The sequence below is a fragment of the Manis pentadactyla genome, chromosome 5 (genome assembly GCF_030020395.1).
Source record: "Manis pentadactyla isolate mManPen7 chromosome 5, mManPen7.hap1, whole genome shotgun sequence".
Classification (NCBI taxonomy): Eukaryota; Metazoa; Chordata; class Mammalia; order Pholidota; family Manidae; genus Manis; species Manis pentadactyla.
The window spans coordinates 165255513-165280774 of NC_080023.1; the positions used below are offsets into that span (position 1 = coordinate 165255513).

Sequence of the window (25262 nt, forward strand, 5' to 3'; positions counted from 1 at the left end):
GAGACACCCTGGACTTGTTGGGTTAGACAAGGTGGGGTGGATATGCCTGGGTGGGTAGAGAGCCAGCCTGGGGAGAGAGGGGTTTATGAACCCTGGGCACAGGTGGAGGTGGTGCATGAGAGCACGGAGGGAGCAGAGAAGGAGTCTCGCTTCCTTATTTATTACCTCTGGGCTCTCAAATGCATGACTACCAGGCAGAAGTGACAAAATAAAAAGGGAAAGGAAAATATGCTAGCTACAGCCAGAATAAAATCAGGGCAAATAGAATAAAACCTGACAGCCAAGTATAAATAAATATTCGTAAAAGAGTTAAAGGACAGATTAAAATAAAAACACCAAATGCAATTCTTACCCCTTGACAAATGCAGTGCGAATTGGGTTCTTTTAATCAAATGTTTGGCAGGTGTATGAATTATTTATAATTCAATATCAGGTGGTTAAGTGGAAAATGGAAGATGTTCTCGTGGTCTTCTCAGAGCTTATCTGTCTCCCCCCAGTAGGATCTCCTGAGAGAGGGTGGGTGACGCTCCTCCCCCACAGGCTCGGGGCTGGGCTCTGCAGCCCCAACCCCTACCGTGCTCTGAGTGTCACCATTTGTCAACTGGCTCTGCCATCACGAGCCTTCATTCTGCTCAGGGCCCTTCCTGTTCAGAAAGGAGACCCTTCAGTGCTGGGGGCACCGGGTGTAGGGGAGCTGGGAGTTCCGAGGGCTGGGCTCTTGTCCCCGGCTTCCCCGTGCTCTGGGCGTGCCCTCGGGCAAGTCTCTGCTCCTCCCTGGGTCCTCCTCTCTCCGGGAGCTTCTCCGCTGCCATCTTTTACTTTTCCACTTCACATTTCATTTTGCAGGGGGCATTCCAACATGTGGGCCTCACTGCATCCTTCTATGGCAGGAAGAATGATAGCTCCCCCCATTTTACAGAGGAGAAAACTGAGGCTCAGAGAGATGCCTGGATGTGCCCCTGGACACACCACTGGTATGGGTTTGAGCTGGAGTTGGAGCCCAGATATTCAGACTCCACGTTCACTGGGAGTGCGATTCTGGGAGCAGGTGCAGCTGGAGCCCGGGGAACGGACAGGGCATGAGCTCCAGAATCAGACGGATTCGGGGCCCGACTCCAGCTCTGAACTCACTGTGTGCGTGATGGGGGCATGATACCTAACCCCACCCTCTGCTCTGCTCAGTCCACTGCTCATGGTATGGCTCCCCGGCCGCTGCTGGGAGATTAGGAGCGGGGGGGCGTCGCCTGGGCAGCACCGACCTCAGTGAAAGCCAGACACTGCTGTTACTGCAGCCACAAGAAATTACCCTCACTTTACAGGGGAGGAAACTGAGGCCCAAAGAAACAAAGGGACTTCCCTGAAGTCACGTCATGAGTCAGTGACCGGGAATGTAGATCTCTGGAAGCTTGTCAGGCCACGTGCTGCTGGCTGAGGCCCACACCTCCTCCAGGTTCCCACCCACCCCTGATTCTGAATTGGATGCTTCCCTCCCACCCCATCCAGGGGACATTCTGCTCCTTCTGCCCCCACTCCCCACGTGTCCCTCTTTCCTACACATCTTACACACACACACACACACACACACACACACACACACACACACACGCCCATGAGTGAAAAGTGAAAGCAGGAGCAGAGAATCCCACCACAGCCCAGTGTGGACTGACTTCCCCCAGCAGCAGATGAATGAGTCCTCACAGCTACCAAACGGCTGTCAGAAAGGTGGGAGAATGAAGGTAATTAGTCCCCTTAATGCCGATTTCAGACTAATCTTTCACACTTAAGGAAATTGTTCCAATGATTTTCTTATTTTCAGGGGAGCTCGTTAAGTAAGAATTAGAAAAATAGATATGGTAAGAGATAAGAAAATGGATTTCGTAATGACAAGCTGCCTAAACACATGGAGAGGGGGCTGGCTGGGCTGGGCTGGAGTGACAGATCTATGTCCTCTTGGGATGGGTGACAGTGGGTGTTCCAGGGCTCCTGGGCAGGATGAAAGGACGAAGACCCTGGGACCAAGGTCTGGGTGCAGCCTCAGCTTGGCCTACCCAGGTGGGAGAGTGGGAGGGCCCAGTGGGGAAGGAAGGATGTCCTGGTGTCCATCCTTCTGGAGCGGCACAGGCCACTTCCTCCCTCACTCCCTGCCACCACTGGTGCCTGCCTCCCCCTCTCTGCTTAGGCTGTACCTGACCCCTGACCTCCTTCCTGCCTTCTGTTCTCTCCAAATCCTCCAGAGCCTCCCTGGGGGCCAGCCCTGATCACTCCTGGCTTTCATCCCCAGCATCCTCAGCTCCCTCCCTCACCTTTGAACCTAGTAGGGACATCGTGGTCCCCAGTTTTCACAGCAGTACCTTCTGGGAAGCTCAGTCTTTCACATCCACTGACCTGTGAGTGGATCAGGTCAGCGTCATCAGCAGAAACTGCCTGGTGATTGGCTCAGGTGAGGAAAAGAACTGCTCTTTCACAGGCCAGGTGGGCAAATGTGACTTTGGGAAAATGTCAATATGACATTTCTCAGGTCATGGGCTGGGCTGTGCGTTCAAGTCTTGTCTCCCCCCTGTACCTCCTCCAATCATAACCTAAACTTCTGCAGTTCAGAATTTGTGCTGCATTTGGAGCAGTGGCTCTCAACCTGGGGCAGTTTTGCCCCCACAGGATATTTTCCATGTCTAGGGACATTGTTGCTGGTCACAACTTGGATGGGGTGCTATGGGCACCCTAAGTGGGTGGGCCAAGGAGGCTGCTAAGCACCCTACAGAGACAGGATGGCCCCACGACAGAATATTCAACCCAGGATGTCAATAGTGCAGAGGCTAAGAAACCCCTCCCTAGAGTCATTTGACCCAATATCCCCATTAATTAACTGACCTAAGAGGCGGCAGGACCCAGCTCCACTATTTCTACTCATGGGTTTAAAAAGTAGGAAGGGAGTGGGTCTCCACATCACATCAAAGATTCAGGGTTCTGACACTGTTTTCAATTCAACAAAAATATACTGTGCTCCTATCAGGTGTCAGGCATTGTGCAAGGTTCTTGGGTATTCAGCAGCCGGCAAAATAGATACAGTCTCTGCCTGTTTGGAATGCACAGTATAGTGGACTTTGAGTTGGGTCGCCTTAGATTTGTCTCTTTCCCTCTCTGAGCCTGTTTTCTGATCTCTAAAATGGGCCTTATACTCTCTGCGTTGTTGTGAGGCCTTTGAGATTTAAATGTTAAGTACAACTGTGCATCTTCACTATACATTGAGTGGAATGAATGCTCCTCCTTCCTGGAGGGGGCTGGGCAGGTGGTGGGGACAGATTTCTATCAAAAAAAGAAGGGGGAGAAAACTAAGACATCATTGGGCACTTACAGTATGCTTCTCACAGATCCACCTATGAGTGTTCCTCTACTCAAAGGGCAGATGAGGAAACTGAGGCTCCGGGAGGGAAAGAGACATGCTTCAGCTGGTCAAGTGGTGCCACTGGGATTTGAACCCAGCTACCCAGCTCTTCTGGTTCTTTCTGTTTTGCCATCTCCAGAGCCTTTTAAGATGGTGCTGGGCAGGAGTCGAGGTCTGAGCCTGACCAGGCCTGGCCTTCAAGCCTTATTCCCCAGCATCCCCCGGGTCTTGGTCTCACCCCATTAACGCTGCTTTAAAAAGTGTGGACCGACCAGCGTGCGTTATTGCACACATGAATCAGGCAGCTCCGAGTACCGAACACCTTTAAACAAACAGCTGATGGGAGTGAAGTTCCAGGATCATTATTAATAGCTTTTCATTTCGGTGGCCGCTGTGCTGTGACATGCCTTCCCAGCAGAAGCCCTGTGCAGCCAGCCCCCAATCGGCTGATCCCCTGAGTCCAAGAGTCAGAATGAATGACTGTACCTTTGTGTTAATTGTGGAGTCCAAGCCACACTCGGAATGCTAATAGGGCCGAGTGGGAGGGGGCAGGTGCCAATCTTGCCTGGCTGCTGGGCAGGGAAGGACCCCACCTCTGGCCCTTCTCCACAACAGCCAGCAGAAAGATCTTTCTTACATACTTATCTGAGCTCCGCCCTCCTCTGCTCAAGAAAGCCCCAGGCTTCCTGTGGCCCTGAGCCAAGAAGGGACTCATCTGGCTGCTATTCTGGGCCTCACCCATGCTGTTCTCATCCTGTCCACGGCTCTGGCCTCCTTGCTTGCATTCCCGCACCACCAACCCTGTACTGTTCACACTCCTATTCATTCATTCATTCATTCATTCATTCTTCCATCCATCCATCCATCCATTCATTCATTCATTCATTCACTCAACATTTACTGAGCCATCTGAAGGATGCACAGGACGAAACTGAACAAAACAGACATGGCCCCGCACCTCCTGGGATTTAGCATCCAGCAGAAAAGACAGACACCCATGGGCTCTGGAGCAGGCTGCAGGGTCCATATCCCAGGTTGGCTCTTTACTACCTGCGTGATTCTGTAGAAATAACCTCTTCTGGGCCTCAGTTCTCTCCTCTGCAGAAAGGGAATAATAATAGTAGCTTACCTCATAAGGTTGTGTGTGGAATTAAATGGCTAAAAATATACAAAAATGCATAAATAACATTCTCAGTGCCACTTATTATGGAACATGAAGTACTCAACAACTGTTAGCTATTATCATCATTAACTAACCTCACAAAGATGTATGATGATGCCTCTAAAAGAAAGGTATGGGGAGCTGGGGGAGGGGGACTCTGGGAAGGGTTCCCTAAGGAAGTCTAATTCTCTCTGGCTGGAAGGATGCGTGGTGCTAACTGAAGCAGTGGGGGTGGGGTGGGGAGGGAGAGAGCAGTCAGGTGGAGGGAACAGCATGGGTAAGGGCCCATCAGGAGTGATGGGGAGGAGGGCTGAGATGAGACTGGAGAGTGGACAAAGGCCAACCCACATGTGGCCTGGAAGGCTTGGTGAAACTTCAAAAGAGCAATGGGAATCTGTTGAAAGCTTCTGGAAGCAGAGGATTGGTGCAAACCATATTCTGTTCTTAAACTCATGCAAGGCCACTGTGTATAAAGAAGATGGGGCCCCCTCCCCTAGCTGGGCCCTCACAGGGTGGCTGAGAAACAGGGAAAATGGGTGTCTGGGTGAGTGGTGATGGTGGCCCAGACCAGGGTGGGGGCAGTGAGGGTGGAAAGGAGGTATACAGCAAGTAGACATCTCAGGACACATAGGAGTGTGATAGGGAGGTGAGGTATTGAGTCTGACAGGGAGGACTCCAAGGTGGCCCCATCGGTGATGTGGGGAGCAGAGGGGACTAGCAGGTTTGGAGGGTCAGGGACCATGAGCTCAGTTTCCATGCCCTGGTGGTCATAGGCCTCTGAGATTTCGCAGGTGCTGTTCCTTTTCCCTGGAATGCCTTTCCCCAATCTTGTTTGATGGGGGATTTTTTACTAATCACTCAAAGGCAGGCTCCAGTGTCACCCCCAATATATGAAGCCTTCCCTGGCTATCCCGGATTTGGTCCCTCCCTTCTGTGCATTAACTCATGCCTTGGTGGGAAGGTATGATAAAGGCTGCAGAAGAAAGCTACAGGCTGCAGGAGAGCATCGCATGCCCCTCCCAGGGCCCCGGCCCTCACTGACCCAGAGGCCCCTTCATAGTCTCCTTTGCCGTGTTCACCTCATCTCCCTGCATGTGTTGCAGGTCCCAGAGCCTAGTCCCTGGGTCACCCCTCTTTTTGTCTACACCCAGTCCATACATGATCACATCTCCTGGCTTGAAACCCCATTAATTTGCTGTTGACATCCAAGCATGTAGGTCCCAGCTGGACCTCTGCCTGCAACCTCAACTCCTAAACCCACTCAGTATCTCCACCTGGATGTTTAAAGTGTGCCTCCAACTCATCATGTCCAGGACTGAACTCCTGACTTCTAGCCTGCCGCAAACGCACACACACAAGTAATAATAAAATAAAATGAATCTAAAATGGTTCCTCCTTTCCCCATTTCAGTAACTGGCAACTCCATTTTTCCAGCTGCTGCCTCCCTAAGCCTCGGAATCATTCTGGCCTTCACTCTGTCTCTCACCCCACATCCAATCTATCAGCAAATCCTGCCAGCTCTGCCTTAAAATAGATCTAGAATCTGACCGCTCACTACCTTTGTTTTTAACGGCCTGGTCCAAGCCACCGCCTCTCACCTGGGCTATTGCTGCAGCCTCCTCACCCGTCTCCCTGCTTCTGCCCTTGCTCCGTACTGACCGCTCTCAGTTACGGTGTCAACAGTACGAATCAGATCACAACACTCTTCATTTCAAAATTCCTTCAGCTTCTTGTCTTGCTCAGAGTAAAATGATTCCTAAGACCCCACCTGATCGGGTCTCTTCTACTTCTCTGATCTCCTCCTACCGTCCCCGCCCCCCATCCCTACCACAATGGCCTTCTGGCTGTTCTCCGAATATAACCAGCATATTCCCACCTCAGGGCCCTTTGCTGGCCCTCTTGCCGGGAAGGCCCTTGCCTCTGTCATCCGCCTGGCTCACTCTTTCCCTTCCTTCAGAGGTTGGCTCAAATGGCTGAGCCCAGTGAGGCTGAGACAGAACAGTTCCACCCCCCCAGATCCTCCCTGTCCCCTCACCCCAATTCCTCCCCCCCACCCCAGAACTTAACCCTGTCAGACAGATTATACATCACTTACTGTCTGCGTCTTTGCCCTTTAATGTAAGTTTTGTGTATAGGGGCTTTGTCTTTTGTGCTCCGTGTGTGTGTGGCCAGCACTTAGAACAGCGCTTGGCATATAATAGGGCTCAACAGCTATTTCTGGAATGACTCCGGAATCATTGTTTTTAACTATCTGTTTCTTTGTCTACTCCTCTGTGTCCCCCAGTAGACAGTAGGCAGCAACAGGGTCCAATTCTCCACTGTTTTTCTGGTGTCCAACATAGAGCTTGCACAGAGTAGGTGATCATTAAATGTCTCAATAAACAAATGAATAAATAACAGAATTTCCCAATGGGTTGCCTAGGGTGGTGTGAGGGAGAAGTTATGAGACGGAGTTGCCTCCTGGAGGCTCCTTCTCCCACAGCCCTTCCTGCCTCTCCCCGGGACCTGCGGCCACCCTGACAGGGAGAAGAAGGCCAGAAGCTTGAGCCAAAGACTCTCTAGGGGCGAGAAGGAGCAGGGACTGAGATTAGAAGCTGGTGCTAGAAGGATCCAGAGGTGTAGGTTTCCTACAGGGCCTAACCTTTAGATTTAGAATTCTGTTTGAGTACGGAATCTGAAGTTTTTTGGAATAGGTCAAGGATTTAGGATTCGAATTTGAGTGAAGGTTTGGGATTAGGAAACAGGCTGAAGTTTTGGATTTAGGGTTAAGATTCAGGGTTTCTGGTTATGGCTGAGAGTTTGGGAAATGGGCCTGATGTGTACGGCCATTTAGTTGGAAAACAGGGTAAGTTGAGGGTGGCATCAGAGGCCCAAGCTGAGGACATTCATTAGCCTTTAAAAGTTTCTCTGCCAGGACACTATTAGACAGAAGCTCACGTTTTACAGCAAAATGGTAGAACAGTGGTTCTCCACCAGGGGTAATTTGCCACCCAGGGGACACCTGGCAATGTCTGGACTCATTTTTGGTTGTTGCAGCTGGAGGAGGGGAGCTGCTGGGATCGAGTGAGCAGAGACCAGGGATGTTGCTAACTCTCTCCTACAGGGCCCAGAGAAGCACCCCTCAACAAAGAATTACCCAGCCCCAAATGTCAATAGTGCTGGCAGTGTAGCCATTCTCTGAAGGGTTAGCCAAGAGTTAATCCAGGGCGGCCAGGACTCAGGATGTGAGTGCTCAGGGCTGAGGGCTGGCATGGGGGGGCCTGAGTTAGTGAGTGAGGGGCAGGTGCCCACATGCCCCCTCCCGGAGGGTCCGGCTTCTTGTGGCTGCCTCTGGCTCTCCGGCTGACCCGACAGGAGAGGAGGAGAGTGAGTGGATGGGCGTCATGAAGTTACTGACAAGCAGGGTGGGAGCTGCTAAGGGGAGTCTGGCAGCCTAGCAGAGTTGCAGAGGCCCTCAGCTGGGTCCCCAGGAGGCTTGGGTTGGGAGGAGGGACAGGTAGAGCTGTGGAGTCGGCATCCAGAGAGGCCAGTGTCGGAGGCACCTCTTGCACTTGTGATGAGGGTCTTGTATAAGACAGAATCCATGTAACGACGACAGCAGAGCTACCACTTGCATAGCACTTACTCTGTGTCTCTCTAAGTGCTTTATATCTATGAACTCCTTTTAATCTTCCTAATGAACCTATAGGGTATGTAATATTGTAATCCCCATTTTACAGATGAGAAATGGGGGCACAGAAAGGTTAAGTTGCCTGAGATCCCGTAGCTCTGGGTGGCACAGCTGCCTCTGGGGTTTGAGCTTAAAGGCTCAGGACCTGTGACTGCAGTAGAGGGGCTGGGGTGGAGGTCGCCGATTCCCTGCTCTGCTGTGTTCCTCTGCCATCTGCATATGTGATTTCATCACACCCTCTCAACAGTCTCCCAGACAGGTGCTATTATTACTGCCCCTGTTCTACTGATGAAGTGACCAAGCCTCAGAGAGGTTAAGTACCTCTCCACGTGCCAGATCTGCCCGACATCAAGGCCACTTCTGCTTCTCTGTGTTACAGCCTGGGGTGCACCTCTGCACAGCCCCCAGTGTCCACCCTCGTGGCCTTGTTTGATCTTCACAAACAAGGCTCAGACTACAGGGCTTCTCCAGCTCAGTGCCAGTGACACTTGGGACTGGATAATTCTCTGTGGGGGGCTGTCCTGTGTGCTGTAGCACATTCAGCAGTATCCCTGTCCTCACCCACTAGATGCCAGGAGCATCCCTGTCCTTCAGTTGTGACTATCAGAACTGTGGCCAGACATTGTCAGTGTCTCCCAGTGGCTCAAATCATCCCTCTCCACCTCCATCATTAAGAACGACTGCCCCAGAGAGTAGGCACGGAGGATCCTCCTCAGAGATAGAGGATCTTGGAAACTAAGACCTGGAGAGAGGTAATGTCTTGGCCAAGGTCACTCAGAGAGTCCGGGGCAAGCAGGACTCAGGTCCACTCCAGCCAAGAATATGGTCTTGCAGCCCACTTTCCTGCTGGAGCCGTGCTCCTCCTGTGCAAGTGTTAGTGCCAACAACGTGACAGGAGCTGGTCCAGGCTGCCACATGCACGGTCCCACAGGGCCAGCCTGTCCTTGCCCAAGCCCTCTGCTCTCTAGCTGAGATGACACTCACCTTGATATCAGCTTTGGTTCTGTGAAAATAGTTCGGGTTTTGATATCAGAAAGATCACTTTTCAAACCCCAGCTCTACCACCTGGGACCATGGGACCCCAAGCACACACTGAACATTCATGATCCTCTGCTGCCTCATCTGAAAAATGGGTGGTTTGGACTAGAGTCTTTCAAAGACTCAGCTAGTTTTCTGATGAAGTAGGGCATCTTGTGTTAGTCCTGCCTGTACCCCATCTCAAGGTGTCATTTTGGGCAAGCCACCGCCCCTCTCCAGAACCCAGTTTCCACAAAGGCAGTCAACATTTGAGCAACACACTTTCCACTGTTTTGCAAACTGTGAATACAGTTGACCCTTGACAACATGGGGGTTAGGGCTCTGACCCCCCCATGCAGTCAAAAATCCATGTATAACTTTTGACTCACCCAAAACTTAACTACTAATCTCCTACTGTTGACCAGAAGCCTTACTGATAGCATGAACAGTGATTAACATATATTTTGTATGCTATGTGTATTATATACTATACTGTTATAATAAAGTATCTTAAGGAAAATAAAATGTTTTTGCAAACTGTTGCAAATCTCCAAAGTATTTTCCAATGCACTTATTGAGAAAAATACACATATAAGTGGACTCACACAATTTGAACCTGTGTGGTTCAAGGGTCAACTGTACTTCCCTGCCTTTGCTTACGCTCTGTTCTCTGCAATGCTGTTCACCCCAATAACTGCCTAGAGAACACCTAGTCATCCTTCAAGACTGATCCTGAGTCATTTGCTCATGAGGTGTTTCTTATTCCTGCAGGCAGAATTAATTGCTCCTTCTCCTGAGCTCCCTTAGTACCTATAACTCTTCGACCTTCTAGAAGACCACTGGCCACTGGCGTGTGTGTGTGTGTGTGTGTGTGTGTGTGTGTGTGTGTGTGTGTGTGTGTGTGTGTGTGTGTGTGTGTGTGTGTGTGTGCGTGCGTGCGTGCGTGCGTGCGTGTGTGTGTGTGTGTGTGTGTGTGTGTCCCTCTAGACTGAAAGAGCACTTAAAGCTAGAGACTGAGTGTCCCTAATCCTCATATCCTCATGGCCCACACAGTGCCTGGTACAGAGTAGGTGCTCAAAAAATGTTGAATAAATAAATAAGAATGAATGAATGGGGTGAGTAGATGGTTGCCAAGACCCTTAGCGCTTCCAACATTCTAGAATCCAGGGAAAGAAGCCAACCTCATGCTGTCACCCAGTCTTACATTCAGAAGAGTGCCTCACCCCCAATCCCAGCAAGTGCCCCCACCCCAGCCACCCACGCAGTCTGCCGATCCAGAGAGTTCCTTGGACAGCAACCAGACACTTAAAAATGCTTTTATCTCCACAGAGCTGCCACTACTGGGAGCTGTCTGTACAGACCTGCATTCCTACGTGTGCACACAGACCTGTACTCACAGAAGAGGCCTTGCTTCTTCCATTTCTCAACCCGTCCCAGGCTGAGCACTAGGCAAGGACCTGCATTCTTCACATTTATGCTTCTGAATACAGAGCCTCGGACACAATGAGGGGTGAGGGTCAGTACTTTAGAATCCCTCCCTCTCTTAGCTCCTCCAGGAATCTCTCCCCTACCCTCAACCCCCTCTTCCAGGAAGTCCTCTGACTAAAGAGACCAGGTATCTCTTCCTGGGTGGTGGGCAGGGGTGAATAGGGAGAGAAATGGTCTGTGCTCTTTGAGATCCATCCATTCAACAGGCATTTTCTGAAAAGTTATAAAAACATGTGCATTAAGCCTCACTGCTCAGAGCCCCAGTTTATTCACCTATAAAATGCAGGTAGGGGTGGGTAAAGGGTCATACAAAATCAAGTCCTTAGAAGGGGGCAGCTCTATGATTTTACATCAACTACTCAGTGTAGCACATTCACTCCAACTTTTACTATAAAACAAATCTTCGTGTCCTCATTCAGCTGCTTCTCTCCTGTGTGACCATGGTTAAGTCCCTCTGTCCTCTGTGCATTTGGTTGCAAAAGGAGGGGGGTTCTGGTTTCTAAGTCCTGGTTCAGCTCTGAGGGCCTGAGTTTCTAGGATTCTATAATAAAGGCACTTTCTTCCTCCATCTCAAGGAAGGAGCTGGGCCTTGGAGAGGAGGTGGGGAGGGGCCAGAGCTTCCTGGGGTGGGTGGGAGGGTGCAGGATAGATCTGTCCTAGCCCGGGTGTGAGAGACGAGTTAACAGCTCAATTGTTATTTCAATTACACGGATTATTTGAAAACAATATTATGAGTTTCATCACTGACAACCCCAGGAAATGGATGCTATGGCAACCAGGGAAAAGAATGGTTCTGATCAGCCAATCAGAAGTTCCGGCCATGCCTCCAGTTTGAACAAACTATCTCTCCTCCACTGGGCCCCTCCCATCCTTTGCCTGGGGAGGGGCCTTGGGAGGAGGAAGGGAAGAGAGGGGCAGATGGAAGGGCCGCTCTGTAAAAAGGAAGAGGGCAAGTGAGGAAACTGAGGCCCAAGGAGAGGAGGGACTCCAGGAATTGGGTATATCTCCCAAATTACTCAAGGGCAAGGACCACGACCAGTCCACTGTACCCTCCCGGTGCCCAGCGCAGACCTAGCACAGAGCAATACTGCCTGTTCAGCCAGACTGCGGGAGGGAATTCTCTGAGACCCCCTGACAAAGTGATTTACTCCCCTTCCATCAAGCTGTCACTGCGCTCTGCCTCATCTTTCACTGGTAGGAGGAGAGTAGTCATGTCAGGAGCCTCCACTGGGCCAGAGAAAGGGCAGGTGAGACCCACAGGGCCCTGCAGAGAGCCTCTGGGTCCCTTTCCCAGGCTGCCTCTTCATGCGACGTCCCTGGGCTCATCTTCTCCAAATGAGGCATTCTAGTGGTCTCTAGAAAAAGCCTTTTTACATTCAGAAATAGACCAATTTGATGGGCAGCTGGCTGGACCCTAGCTCTGCAAAAATCCAATTCCAAAAGCCCATTTCCTGTCTTGCTTGAGCTCTCCTGCTGTCCACTCCTGTGTTCTGAATCCCTCATCAGTTTTATTAAACAAACCCTTTTACTGTTGAGCTCACTAGGAACCAGGCGCTGTTCTAAGCACTTTACAAATATTAGCTTATTAATCCCCACCATAAGCAGGTACTATGATTATCATGCCCATTTTACAGATGGGGAAACTGAGGTGGTCGATTTGTGCAAGGTCAGACAGCTAAGGATGGGCACCAGAGGGACTTGAACCCAGAGAGTCTGGCTAGAGAATCCAAGCTCTTGGCTACCATCCTAATTGCCCCTGACATAAGATGGCCTGGCCCGAGTCTTGTCTATGGCCAGAAGACTCATAATATTCAACTTTTATTGCTTTATCGTCTAATATGAGGACACCCCCAGGGGTTCTCCCTGAAGCTCAGGGGCCCTCTTTTTGGATCTTCTCAGTAGGGGAATGGTGGATAGACAAGAAGACAGCAAGTAGTTGGGGGTGTTGCTCATCAATGGACATTCACAGATAGATGCTGGCCCGCACAGCCCAAACTTCTGATCTGGCTGCAAGGGGGAGGGGCACCTTCACTGACTCGGTATCTACTGTGAGCAGGACGCTGTGGGCCCATTGCCTCATTCGTTTGCCATGACCACCCAGTAAGGGAGATCTTACTCTCCCCATTTTACGGATGAGGAAACAGACTCAGAAAGTCAGAGACTTACCCAAAGCCACCCAACCAATATGTCTCGGATGAGGATGGGTGACTAGATGTGTCTGCCTCTGTCTGCCTTCAGTACAAGACGTGGTTCCTGTCCCTGAGGACTATCAAAGAGACGAGACAGGTAACAAGGGCTTGTGGAGGGCAGAAGGGGCGTTCAGTTCAGACGGAATGGATGGCAGGGCTCAGCCCAGGTGAGCAGAGGTGGGGATGGACCTTGGAGCAATGGCTTAGCTGGAGCAGGTGTGCGTCGGAGCTCAGTGGGTGACCATGCCAGACGAAGCGATAGGTCTGGAATGCCACACGGATGGTTTGGAGTGTATGAATGAGGCCATGGGGAGCCATTGCTGGCTTAGGAGCCTCTTTCCCTCCCTCCCAAGGCAGCCTCCCTCTCACACAGCAGAGCAATTTCCCAAAGCATTTTCTCTAATTAGTGATTGTTTTCCTAACCCACAAGCAGCAAGAGTCTCCAGCTTCTTCCAGCCCACGAGCCAAACCAAGCTTAGCGGCCAAAGCTGCTCGTCTCAGTCTCCGCCGCCAAAGCTGCTGGTCTCCGCCGCTGGGGACCTATGAGCCCCTGAGGGCACAGAGCCTGCTGCAGGGTAGGGTCTGCGGGCTGCCTGGGGCGATGTAGAGCCCCTGATGGCCTCAGAGCTGGCGCCACCACCTGTGGGCTGGCAGTGCCTGAAGGAGAGGGCAGTCAGGTCCCTGCGGAGGGGCTGGGACAAGGGCTCTGCAAGGGGTGTGGAGGCTCCAGGAGGGAACGGCCCAGAGGGGACAGGAGAGCTCAGACGGGGAACAGAATTCTGTTAGGAGCAGGCCTCTGGAAGAGAAGTGCGTGCCAGCAAGTGACCAGGGGCAAAGTGAGGTGGCTAGGGCCTCCAGGAGGGGCCTGGTCCCCAGGAAGGATGATGCTCAACGAGTGATTCAGGGCTCCAGGCATGGGCGATGGCTCTGCAGGGGGCTGGGGCTCTTGTCAAGGGCAGCAGAACTCTGTTGAGGATCCCAGGGAATGGGGACTCCTTGCCATGAGAGGAGAGGAACTTCACAAGGCTCAGGGGCTCAGGGAAGAGGTGGGGGCCTGCCGAGGTTGTTCCAGTGGGGGCCTGGGATTTGGGAGGAGAACTGGGGTCTCAAGGGGACAAAGATTTGGTGAGGGGATCAAGAGCTTAATCTAAGCTGCAGGAGGGGTCAGGGCTGCGTGAGAGAAATGCTGGCTGATGGAAGGGTGGGCCGGGTTAGGAGAATGGGGGGCCCTCCTTCTAGGCTTGATTTGAGAACTAAGTGTGCTCTTTACTCCCAGCCTGTCACCTAGGCGCCCTATTTTGGCCTGGCTCATCCTAGGTCCTAGTACCAGAGCCTGGCACACTGTTGGCTCCCAAGAAATTTACACCGGCTGGATAAAAAAGATGGTGGATTTGTGATGAGTGCGAGCGGATGGACGGACAGCAAGGAAATGAGAAGAAAGGCGGGAGCACATGGTGGGATGGCGGGTGGATGGAAGGCGGGGTGGAGGCGGGTGAAGGCGGGTGGACTGCGGGCAGATGGATGTTCGAATGGAGGCGGGTGGATGGAGGATGATGGATTGGATGCTAGATGGACAGATGAATGGATGGCTTAGACAGGACGCTGGGTGGATGAATAATCCCAGCTGGCATCTCAACTTTTCCCATATCTTGCAATGTAGACTCCTCTGTCGTGGCTAGTGGCACCCCACTCTCCCAGACACTCAGGCCTGAGACCGGCTCCTATCTCACTGCTCGCTCGCCCTCATCTCCCACAGCCAAGCAGCCCCAGGTCCTGCTGGTCCTAGTTCCTTGATGCCTGTTCTGGCTCCTATTCTCCATAGTCTCATTCAAGCCCCCAGCTTGTCTCCTGGAGATCTCAGCTGCTCATCCCTGCTTCCCTTCTCCTTTCTAAAGAGTTTGAGCCTAAAACAATGCCATCACATGATCTTTCTAAAGCTCAACTCCAGTCAGCAAGCCTGCGTTCTTCAGCCTGGAGTTCCATGCCTCTCAAGTCAGCCGAACCTCCCCTTTCCGGGCCTCTCTGACTCTTTCCTTTATGTCCTCTGTGCTCTGGTTAAACCAGGCAACCGTGTCACCCAAACATTCACTAAGCTTCAACCTCCTTTGCTCATGCCATCCCCACCACTTGGGGTGCCGTTCATGTCACCCCCAGCTGCAGCAAAGCCATCCTGCACTTCAACACACAGCTCAAATGCTGCCTCCCCAACAAAACCTCCCCTGATCCCTCTGATCCCTTCAACCAGCTATCATCCAATGAGCTGCTTCACCCACATTTATTGAGCACCTACTACATGCCCAACTGGCTAAAGGGTCCTGATGGTGATAGGGGAGCATATCGGATGAGAAAGACACAATCTTTGTCTTCAAGGGGACACAGCCTGCTCATGTAGGTGTGTGAGTGTGCACGGGCACACAAACACATGCACAATTCAAAAGTAAAAAATAGGGGGCAAGTGGTGTAATGTTCATAGAGCCACACTGTGGGCCAGGTGCTAAGTGCCTTGCTTCTATTAACTTATTTAATCCTCTCAACAAACCCACAAGGTAGGTACAGTTGAGGAAACTGAGGCACGGGTTGGGCAGTTTATCTCAGGTCACTCAGCTAGTAAGCGGCAGAGCTGGAATGGGCCCCTGGTGGTCCTGCTCCTGGGTCTGTGCTCTCAGCAATACCCAGCAGCGGGGCACAGGTGGAATCACGGCAGCAGACTGGACAGAGAAATTCCCGACAAGGCTCACTCTGCCTCCCAGGTGTCTCCACTGTGCTGTAATCTCCCCCTCTGTGAACCTATCCCTTTCCCTTCAAGCCTAAATCAGGCATTCATTTGAGAAAAATGGAAATGAAAATAGACTAAACCAGAGACCAAAGACTCAGTTTGCTGCTGAGGCACTGCAGGACCCCGGGCAAGTCCCCTTCTCCCACTGGCCTCATTCCCCATCTGTATAATGGGGCTGGGCCCATCAACCCCTAAAGGCCCTTTCAGCCCTAAAATGCATAATTCTAAACACAGCTGCTTGGATGACAGAGAACAGAAGAGATGCTCTGGGAGCCTCTGGGCCTCGGGGCCTGGCTGCATCTCCCAGGAACTCCCCGTTGTCCCTGAATACACCATTTCCGTGCCCTCTTCCTGTGGGCTGCACTGTGGGGCCACAGTCCTATGTCTGGTCACCTGAACCTGTCCAGCTCATCACTGCCCATCATCTTGTCTGCCCACTGACCCGGATCCATCTGCCTCGGTACCCATCCATCAGCCTGCCTGGGCCCATCCACCTTGTGTTCCCCGCCTGCCTGGTGTCTGTCACTTCGCCCATCACACACACACACACGGTCCCCTCCCACCCCAGGTCCCCTACAGGTCTGCAGCACCACAGTGACAACAGAATGATAGGGAAGGGCTTCTCCTTTTTCTCACTCACAGAGAAGTCTTAACATCAGAACCTACTTTCCAGGAGCCAAAACAGTTCTCTGGAGTCGAGCATCCTCTCCCTTCCCTGGGGAGCCCCCCAGCCCCCTCCTCACTGGGCCCCAGGGCTTCTACTTGAGGAATCTGGTCAGGGCCACATGCCTCCTGCCAAAAATGTCCAAGTGGTCCCTGAGGAAATCAATGGACAAGCGCGTGAAGAAGCCTGTACAAGGATGTTCATTGCAGAATTGTTTGTAATCGCAAAGGATTGGAAACACCCCAAATGACCAACAGTGGGGGCTGGCTAAATGAATTATGGCCCAGCCACACAATGGAGAGCCATGCAGCTCTTAAAAAATGATGATGTAGATGTATATTTATTGAAATGGCAAAGCATTCACAATATATTACACAGTGAAAAAAAGCTGGTTACAAAGACATATGTATAAAGCAAGATGCCATTTCTATTTTTTAAAAATCTATATATGTCAAGAAGGATATGCACCGAAATGGTAGCCAAGTGGTGGTGGGATTATGGCTAATTAAAAATACATGCTTTCATACATAAAAAGACATGCACATACATATAAATTTACACACACATACACACACGTAGTCACTCTATACTGAGTACTTCCTACAAGCCCAGCGCTGCACCGAGCCTTTGTCTATATCACCTCATTTGTTCTTCCCTACAGTCTGACAAGGTAGGTTCATTAAAACCATTTTACAGATGAGGAAACAGAGGCTCACTCGGCTATCAAGTGGCAGAACCAGGAGTTAAACCTGACTCTCTCTGACTTCAGAGCCCCTGTCCTTAGTCAGTAGGCTGTCATGTTTCCTCAGCCTGTGTATCTATAACGTGCATGGCTTTAAAAAAACAACATATATTTACTTGGGTGATAAAGAAATGACAGAAGTTAACAAGACAGGGAAAACACTACACACAGCAGCATGTCCTCACCCACCGAGGTCTTTGGCAGCTTTCCGGCAGCCTGCCTCCACTGGCTTCCTTCCCTCCTGGCTAAAGTGTCTGTGAAACTAGGTGGTCCAGCCTGCTGGACTGGGCCAGGCCACCCTGGGTAGGGCTGCGCGGAAGTATTGCACACCTTAATGCTTTGTGGCCCGAGGGCCGTCCTCCAGCCCGGGTTTAATTCAGCGAGCGCAGGGAGCACTTGCCTTGCGCCACGTGCCGTGCTAGACGCTGGGGAGACCAAAATGAAAAAGGCCGAGGCCTGCCTTCAGGATCTTCTCATCCAGAGCCAGGCTTCTCAGCCTGAGCACCAGCAACATTTGGGGCTGCATAATTCTCCATTGTGGGGGGTGGTCCTGGGTACTGTAGGTTGTATAGCAGCATCCCTGGCCTCCACCCACTAGATACCGATAGTAGCCCTCTAGCCAGTTGTGACAACCAGAAATGTCCCTAGAGGCAAAACTGCTCCTGGTTGAGAACCACAGGTCTAGTGGATAATATGAGGCAGGCAATGAAAAGAAACTAAACTAATTGCTTTGGGGCTCAGGATAGATGGCAGTCATGCATCCCTGGATGGGTCATAGAAGACTTCCTGGGACGCACCTGTCCTTGAAATTAAGGGGTCCCTCAAGGTCCTTCTTATTCTACAGACTTATCCTGCCTGATCTCATCTATCCTTCATTCAAACTACTTCCAGCCTAGAGCGCTCAGCGTGGCCCCTCCTCCCTGCACTGCAACCTGTCGGGTATCTGCACTGTGTTCCCATGAGCATCTCACATGCACTGTCCACAACTGCTCCCCCGGTGACCCACACCACCTCCCAAGCAGGAAACAGCCCCCCCCCCATCCACCAAGTCCAAGCAGCCTCCCAGAGCGGACCATTCTGCTCTTGCACCCTAAGCTGCCCAGGTCCAGCCACCAGTGGTACTGGACCTCATCTTCCCCATGCATCCACTCTCCACCCAGCCGCAGGGCCAGGCTCCTCCTACAGGCAGATCCCACCATACCACCCCCTGATGGAACCCCTCATGGTTCCCTACTGCTCTTGCGATGAAGTCCAACCTCCTCCTTGTGGCTTTCCAGATGCTTGGGACCTGGCTGCTGCCCACCTTGCTGGCTTCGTTTCCTGTAACTCCCACACCTGCACACCATCTCTACACACTCCACTTCTGCCCACTGAACCTGCAGCTCCTCCAATACCCTCCCTCATATCCTTTACCTCTTGGCCTGGAGCCTGCTCTCCCTGCTCCCATTCTCCATCCCCACCCTCATCCCACAGAGGGCTGCTAATCAACTTGCAGGCTTTAATGCCACTTCCTCTTGGAAACGTCTGCTGCCCTCCCCTCCCCACATTGGCTCATATCGTGGCTTATGAAAATTCTTTAATTGTCTATCTCCTTCCTGAGACCACCAGACTCCTGTCCGCGGGGATCCGGTCTGCTTGCTCACTGTTGCTTCTCTAGCATTTAACACAATGCTTAGCATAGAGCAAACACTTAATATGTATGTGTAGGTATATATTTTAAACTGGATGATGAATAAGATGAATGGCCAGACAGACAGATGGATGGGTGGATACAAAGCATAGGAATTATTTGAGTTCGGTTTTTAATGTTTTGAAAAATCTTCAGGGGAAGGGCAGCAGGTAGAAGGGTGGGTGTGGCTGAATGCAGGAGTGTTGGATTGGAGGCACAGTGGGAGATAAAGGAGGATGCAGACGGATTACAAGGACCTTGAATGTCATGATGCGGAGTCTGGACTTAATTCAGTAGGCGATGGGGAGCCATGGAAGGGTTTTAATCAAGCAAGTGACATGATCCCACCTGCGTTAGAGAAAGATCGCTCTGGTTGCAGCAGGGATTGCGGTAGGAGGGCATCAGAAGCTAGGAGGCCAGGCAGGAGTCTGCCACCATGGTTTAGGCAAAGCTAGTGAGACCTGAGCCACAGCAGAGATCGTGGGGTGGTGGGAGGGGAGAAAAGGCAGAGAATAGAGCAAAATGAATCGGTGGGAATCTAGAACACGTTCCAATGTCCTGGCCGCATGCAGAGCCTAAGCAATCCCTCAAAGGATCCTGAGGTCAGAGACAAACCTCACCCTCCTACAGGGGTGCAGGCAGCCAGAGTCACACACAAAACTAAACAGGAAGAGCCGCCTCTAGCCCTGTGGGCATCAAGGACCACAAACAGAGGGATAACAACAGTAACAATACTGCTTTGTTTAGGAAGTGCCCTGTGTACCAGGCACAGGGCTAAGCACCATACAGACTCACGCGCATTTCATCTTCGCAACAACCCAGTGAGGTAGGTATTACTTTTATTTCCACTTCACGGAGGAGGAAACTGAGGCTCAGAGAGGCAAAATAACTTGCCCAAAATCACACAGCCAGCAACTCACAAATCCAGGCTGGTCTGACTCCAGTGCTCATGTTCTTAATCAACTATATTACACAGAGGAGGGACTGGTATGTAGTGGATGATTGAGAAAGCAAGAAGTTTTCAGCCTAATTCCAGTGTGACAGTAGGAAGGTGCCTGCTGATGGGGCGTGGAAGGAAGTGCAGGGGAGGAAGTTCAGACCCAGACTCACATATTTATAAGAGTGTGTCCCCACTGTATGATAACTAGGCTAAGGAGTGAGACTGTGTATATCCTTAACCCCCAGTTGGGTCACCTTTCTGGGGATTAAAGAAAAGCATCCTCCTCTGGTGCATGTAACCCTACAGGCTCATGGCTGGGGAGTGTATGAAGCTTTTCTTGCAAATTAGAGAAAGGTATCCCCTCCTCCAGGAGGACACAGTTTGTCTTAAGGCACCTGATTTGTTGAGTGGAGCTTAAGATGGATTTCAGCCACTACTCTCCTCCTACACTGAATGCCCTTGGACAGCCAACAACCTGCCCAACTGTACATCACAGCCATGTCTCCACCTACCCTGTCTTGCCCCCTTGTTTCCCAGCAGCCACTTTGCATCATCCTCAATGAGAAAAACATTCTCTCTAGCAGATACATAGAGCTCAGACCATTCTGCAGGCAACTTTGTTACGCCTTGCCTCGTCCTTGGGAAAAAAGACAAAGGCCAATTATGCCCAATGCCTTGATGAAAAAGTTGTGGTCAGAACCTGTCCTGAATGGGGGGTTGGTGGGGGGACACACACACACACAGCTTTCTCTAGAGAGGCCTGTATCAAAACACAAGGTTCCAGAAAGCAAGGGCCTCTAGTCAAGAGCTCCATCTTAAGGGCGCTCTGAGGAGTCCCCCGTGGGTGGAGGGTATGCACACCCTCACTGGGTGCCTGAGCTTTCTCTCCCGAGGCTGGCCTGAGGCCTGGGTATTCTCTCAGCCTGATAAGGCTGAATTCCCCATCTTGTCCCTGACCCCTAGCGCCCTCTTTGGGTCAAGTCCCGGGCAGGATGGGGAAGCCCTCAGCCCTGAGGCTCCAGCCCAAAGCACCTCCTTAAGATCTCCTTTTCCCCAGAACCACCTGACTATCCTCAGCTCCCGCCCCCTCCCAGGCCAAGCTGCACCGGCTGCCGCCTGAGTTATGTAAACAGGAATCATTCTCTCTCTCCCCCTCTCTCCCTCTCCTCTTGGAATACCTGAGGCCGCATTTCTGAATGGAACCTCCTCATGGAAGGAAAAGGAGGGAAAAAACAGAAAGAAAAGGAAATCTAATTGGCTGGTTCCTATCGCTCATGTGGTAAATAAACTGGCTGCTCCAAACTTTGCCAACTCGGAGGGGACAGGCCCTCCTGGGGCCCCTGTCCGACCCTGTTAGAGGGCTTTGGGGTCCAGCGCTCCTGCAGAGGCCTCAGAAATAAAGCAGAGCCTTGGGAAACGGCAGGGGAACTGCAAGTCCTGCCTCTAGGCACGATTATTCCAAACCACCAGAAACGCCCTGAGATCACAGCCACCCCCTCACACCCATGTTTTTTTTTATAACAGGGCTGACTTGCGGGGGGTGGGGGGGAGGTTCACAACCCCTTTAGGAGCTGAGCTGCATCCTCAGCATCTGTTACTTAGGCTTCTCCATCAAAGGCATTTCAGCAGCTTCCCCGGGGGTGCTGGCCTGGAACAATGGGGGCCTAACTTAAACATCCCTTGCATTTAAGCAGGCTTTTATTATTGCTGTTCTGCTCACAGTGGGAAGGCAAGAAACTGCCCTGTTTTCCCCCAGACCTGCCCAACGTATAAGGAGAGTTGGTGAGGCCTGGAAATCAGACACCTGGGTTCCATTGTGGCTTTGGCTATAGCTTACTGTGTGGCCTGGACCTCTGTTTTCGATACTTTAATATGGGAAAGAGGGGACCCAGGCGGTCTCTAATGTGCTCACAGTCAGAAACAGGGGAAGTAGGGTCCTCATCTCCAAGAGCCAGCCGGGAGGGCCACTCAGGAAGGGCAGCTGCCCCTTGGCTGAGAGAGACCTGGCTGGCTTTTGCAATGCCCCCGAGGCACTGGCAGGGGTAATCCCAGAGGGGCATGCAGACGCCCCCAGGAAGCAGTGTTTAAATGTCAACGGTGGCCTTCCCTTCCAGGAGGAATGGAAGAGGAGCATCCCAGTCTGGGAAAGGGAGAGGAACAGGGGTGGAGTGGAGAAGCGGTTGGGCAGGGAGGTGGGCAGGGAACAGGTGAGTGCTGAAGAGAGAAACCGAGGCAGGCAGGATGGAAGAAGGGCGGAAGAGAAATGGTCACAGATGGGTGAAGACCAAAGGATATCCTTGGTACCGGGGCTTAATTCCAACAAGGACTGTAAAATAACAGTGATTAAGGGGGACAGAGTGGGCATTGATGGGCAAGTGTAGGGGGGTACTAATGATGGACAGAAGGGCATGATGGGTAGGAAGGAGCCTATGGCTTTCCGAGGCAGAAGCGATGCCGATATAGGACAGTGGCGCTGACTAGTGGGGGAAGAAGAGGATACGATCCAAAACTCCTATGGAGGAACCCGCAGAGGGCTGGCAGCAGGCAGAGACCTCAAACGAGTCGCTGCCTGTGCTGAGGGCACCTTGGCCAGCCCCAGGGACCCGGAGAGAGCAGGAACCAGACCCGTGGAAAATGAAGTTGGCACGCGTAACCTCTGGCCAGGCCCGAAGGGGTGTAAGAGAAGAAAGAGGGTTCCCAGAGGCGCGAGGGTTGGAAACCTTCGGCCGGCTTCAAGCGGCCGCTTCTCTGCGCGCCACCAGGAGGTGCCCCTCGAGGAAAGACCTCGAGGGACTCCGGGTTAGCTCCTCCCGCTGCAACTCCGCCTGGTGGTCTCCTACCGTCCCCACCGTGCGGAAGGGGCCTGACAGGGCCAGAGAAATAGGAGACGGGAGATCAAGTCCCGGGACGCCACTGAGACGGCTCCAACCTAGTCCGCGGCGGGCCGCCCAGCACTTAACGCGCCCACACCACGCACAACTCCCCGTTCAGCGCCCGCTTCGGCCTCCGAGCGTCGGTCCCAAGGGCTCTCCCTTTGGACGTGAGGCCGTCAGGCCCTGTTCTTCTTCCATAGGGACAGTGCACCCGCAGCGCGGTCCCAGGACAGACGGCAGCTCTGCCTCTGGCTCACCGTGTGTCCGCGGGCCGGCCCGACGGCCCGAGGGCAGCGGGGTCGCGCCGGTGAGGCGGCGGGGGTCCTCGTGGGCCAGCTGTCCCCTCCTCAGGAGGTGGCCGCAGCCGTGCGTGTCACCGCGGCTGGAGCCCGCCCCCGGGTGCCCCCGGACGCGGCACGACCTCTCTCACACACACCCGCGCGCACACGCTGACTGCCGGGCGGTATTTCCCGGCCCCGGACCCCGCCTCTGGGAGGGGCCCGGGAGCCGAGCCCCGGCAGCGGGGGTGCGGGGAACGCCTGGGTCCCGGTCCCCGCCGGGACGCGCGCCACCTCCCCAGCGCCTTTCGGCGCGCGGGCTCGGCCCCCGGCGCTGCCGCCCCGCGGCCCGTGGGGGTCCCGGAGGCTCTGGGGCGCGCGGCGGGCGGGGCTGGGGGGCGGGGAGGGCCGCGGGCTCCGGGCTGAGAGGCGGCTCGGCTCCGCGCCGGGGAAAGTTTGGACGTAGGAAACTCCCTCCCCGCCCGCCCCGCCGAGAGGAGGGGGCGCGCGGGGCCGGGCGCGGGCACCCGGGCTCTGCTTGCGGCTGGAGGCTCGGCCCCCGAGCCCCCACATGGCCGCTCCCGCCGGCTGGGGGGCTCCCTCCCGGCTGGGCAGCCTCCCCTCGGACGCGAGCCGGCCACCCTCCCGCGGCCCCCGCGCTCTTACCTCGGGGAGCGGCCCGGGGCTCCCCCCAGCCCTGCCGCCTCGGGACGCTGCGTGGGGCGGGAGAGCCGGCGCGGGAGGACGAGTCCGGAGCCCGGCGGCTGCCCGGAGGAGCCGGAGGGAGAGCGGGCGCGAGAGAGGGAGCCGCGGCGGCGGGTGCGCGCGTGTGTGTGAGCGAGAGAGCGAGGGAGTGAGCGAGCGGGAGCGAGGGAGTGTGCGTGTCTGACTAGGGGGGAAGTGTGCAAGGGACGGCTCCCTTCCTTCCTCCCGCAGCCTCTGGTGGAGACTCGGAGAATGCAGCGCCCGCCGGGCGGGAGCGCCGTGCCGAGCCGCAGGCAGCCGCCGAGCCCGGAGCCCGCAGCCGGGGAGCCCGGTCCCCCGGATCGCGCCCCTCCCCCGCCGGGAGCGGCCGGCCTTTCCAGCCCTCGGGCAGCCCAGTCCCAGGAAACACCTGGGGGGGCGGCGCCCCTCCTTCTTCCAACCCCAGATCCGCGCGAAGGGAGCGCCCCCAGGAGGGGGACTATCTCCCTCCTTGCCTAGCAGCTGCCCCGGAGGCCCCAGTAGGAGACACGATCCTCTCCACCATCTGACTTCACTGTGTCTAGGGCTCCCCATTTCCTTCCCACTAGTATGGGAGCCCGGCTTCAGAGGAGAGGGGGCGAAGGCAAGGGTGGGGGCAGGCTTCTCCAGTGGCCATCCCCAGCTGGCTGCCCAGAAAACCCTGCACAGACCCGCCGGTTTCAGAAGCAATCACCACCCTTTGAGGTGGACAGAGGCTGGGGGACCAGTCTCCAGGGAGCTGTGAGGTTAGTGTCCCAGGAGGAGAACCAGGGCTTTTCCTGGAGGGGGAGGGGGGCGGGCATGCTGGACATCCTGCAACCAACAGAGAAAGCTGGTAAGAGAGCCCCACCCTTAATTCAGCGCCACCTTTGCCCAGGAGCCTGCCAATAACACCCACACCCCCACTGTCCTGAAACACCATCCAGGACAGATTTGCTGTTCTCTTTAAAATCCAGCTAACCTGCTGCCTGAGGTCTTTTCTGTCAGGCCCAGTTTCTTTCCCCTGGCTGCATGGCTTTCTCTTCAGTCCCATATCCCTAGGATGAAGCCTAATTGGGGAGACCACCCCCCATCCTTGGTTTTCAGTATGAGGTTGTTGATGGTGGGCTAGGACCAATCACTTCGGTAGATCCACCTATTGTCTTGGGTTGGGAGCCCCCTAAGGAGCCCCACCAAAGGGTTGTCAGGTGAATGAAAGATAGCAGGAGACAGGACCACCATCTACCTCTGTCCCGTCAGGCTGTCACTGACCAGACACATAATGATATATGATCAGCTGCTGAAGTTCAGGGCCAAGGGAGCAGGACCCACCAGGGCCCCTGTGGGTCCTCAGGGACCCCGGCTCCACCGCATCCCATTCTGCTCCCTCCTTTGCCTCCCTCCCTCATCTTGATCTCCATCCCCATGCCCTGGTCCTTCTCTCTCCCCAGTGACTGAAAGTGCCTCTCCCACTGGCTGCCCCTCCGGCCCCTCCTACCAAACTCCACCACTCTTTTATTTATTTTGAGATTTATTCTCCATCGCACCAGCCGGTTGCCTCCCCTAAGTCCTTCGCCCATTTTATCCCCCTTCATTGATCTCTCCCAGCCCTGCCTTTGCATCCCCCTCCTTCTCGCAGTCTCTCTCCTCTCTATTCTTAGCCTCCACTCTTTCATGCTTTCAGAGACCAGAGGCCAGCACTTCCAGATG

The 25262-nt window shown here is 53.6% G+C and overlaps 1 protein-coding gene across 5 annotated transcripts in view; it reads right to left on the minus strand.

The window, feature by feature from the left end:
* Window positions 1–23774, minus strand: part of CDH22 (cadherin 22) — a 121863-nt gene extending 98089 nt beyond the window's left edge. Inside the window, exons 1-2 of one of the 5 annotated variants that reach the window (XM_057503042.1) lie at window positions 23517–23760; window positions 3242–3303 (exon numbers count right to left, since the gene is read on the minus strand). The gene's annotated coding sequence lies outside the window, so the exon portion shown is untranslated. Of the gene's footprint in view, window positions 1–3241; window positions 3304–23516 lie in introns of all 5 variants that reach the window. The other 4 variants (XM_057503044.1, XM_036902110.2, XM_036902109.2 and 1 more) reach the window with 4 other exon arrangements.
* Between the last annotated feature and the right edge of the window lie 1488 nt (window positions 23775–25262).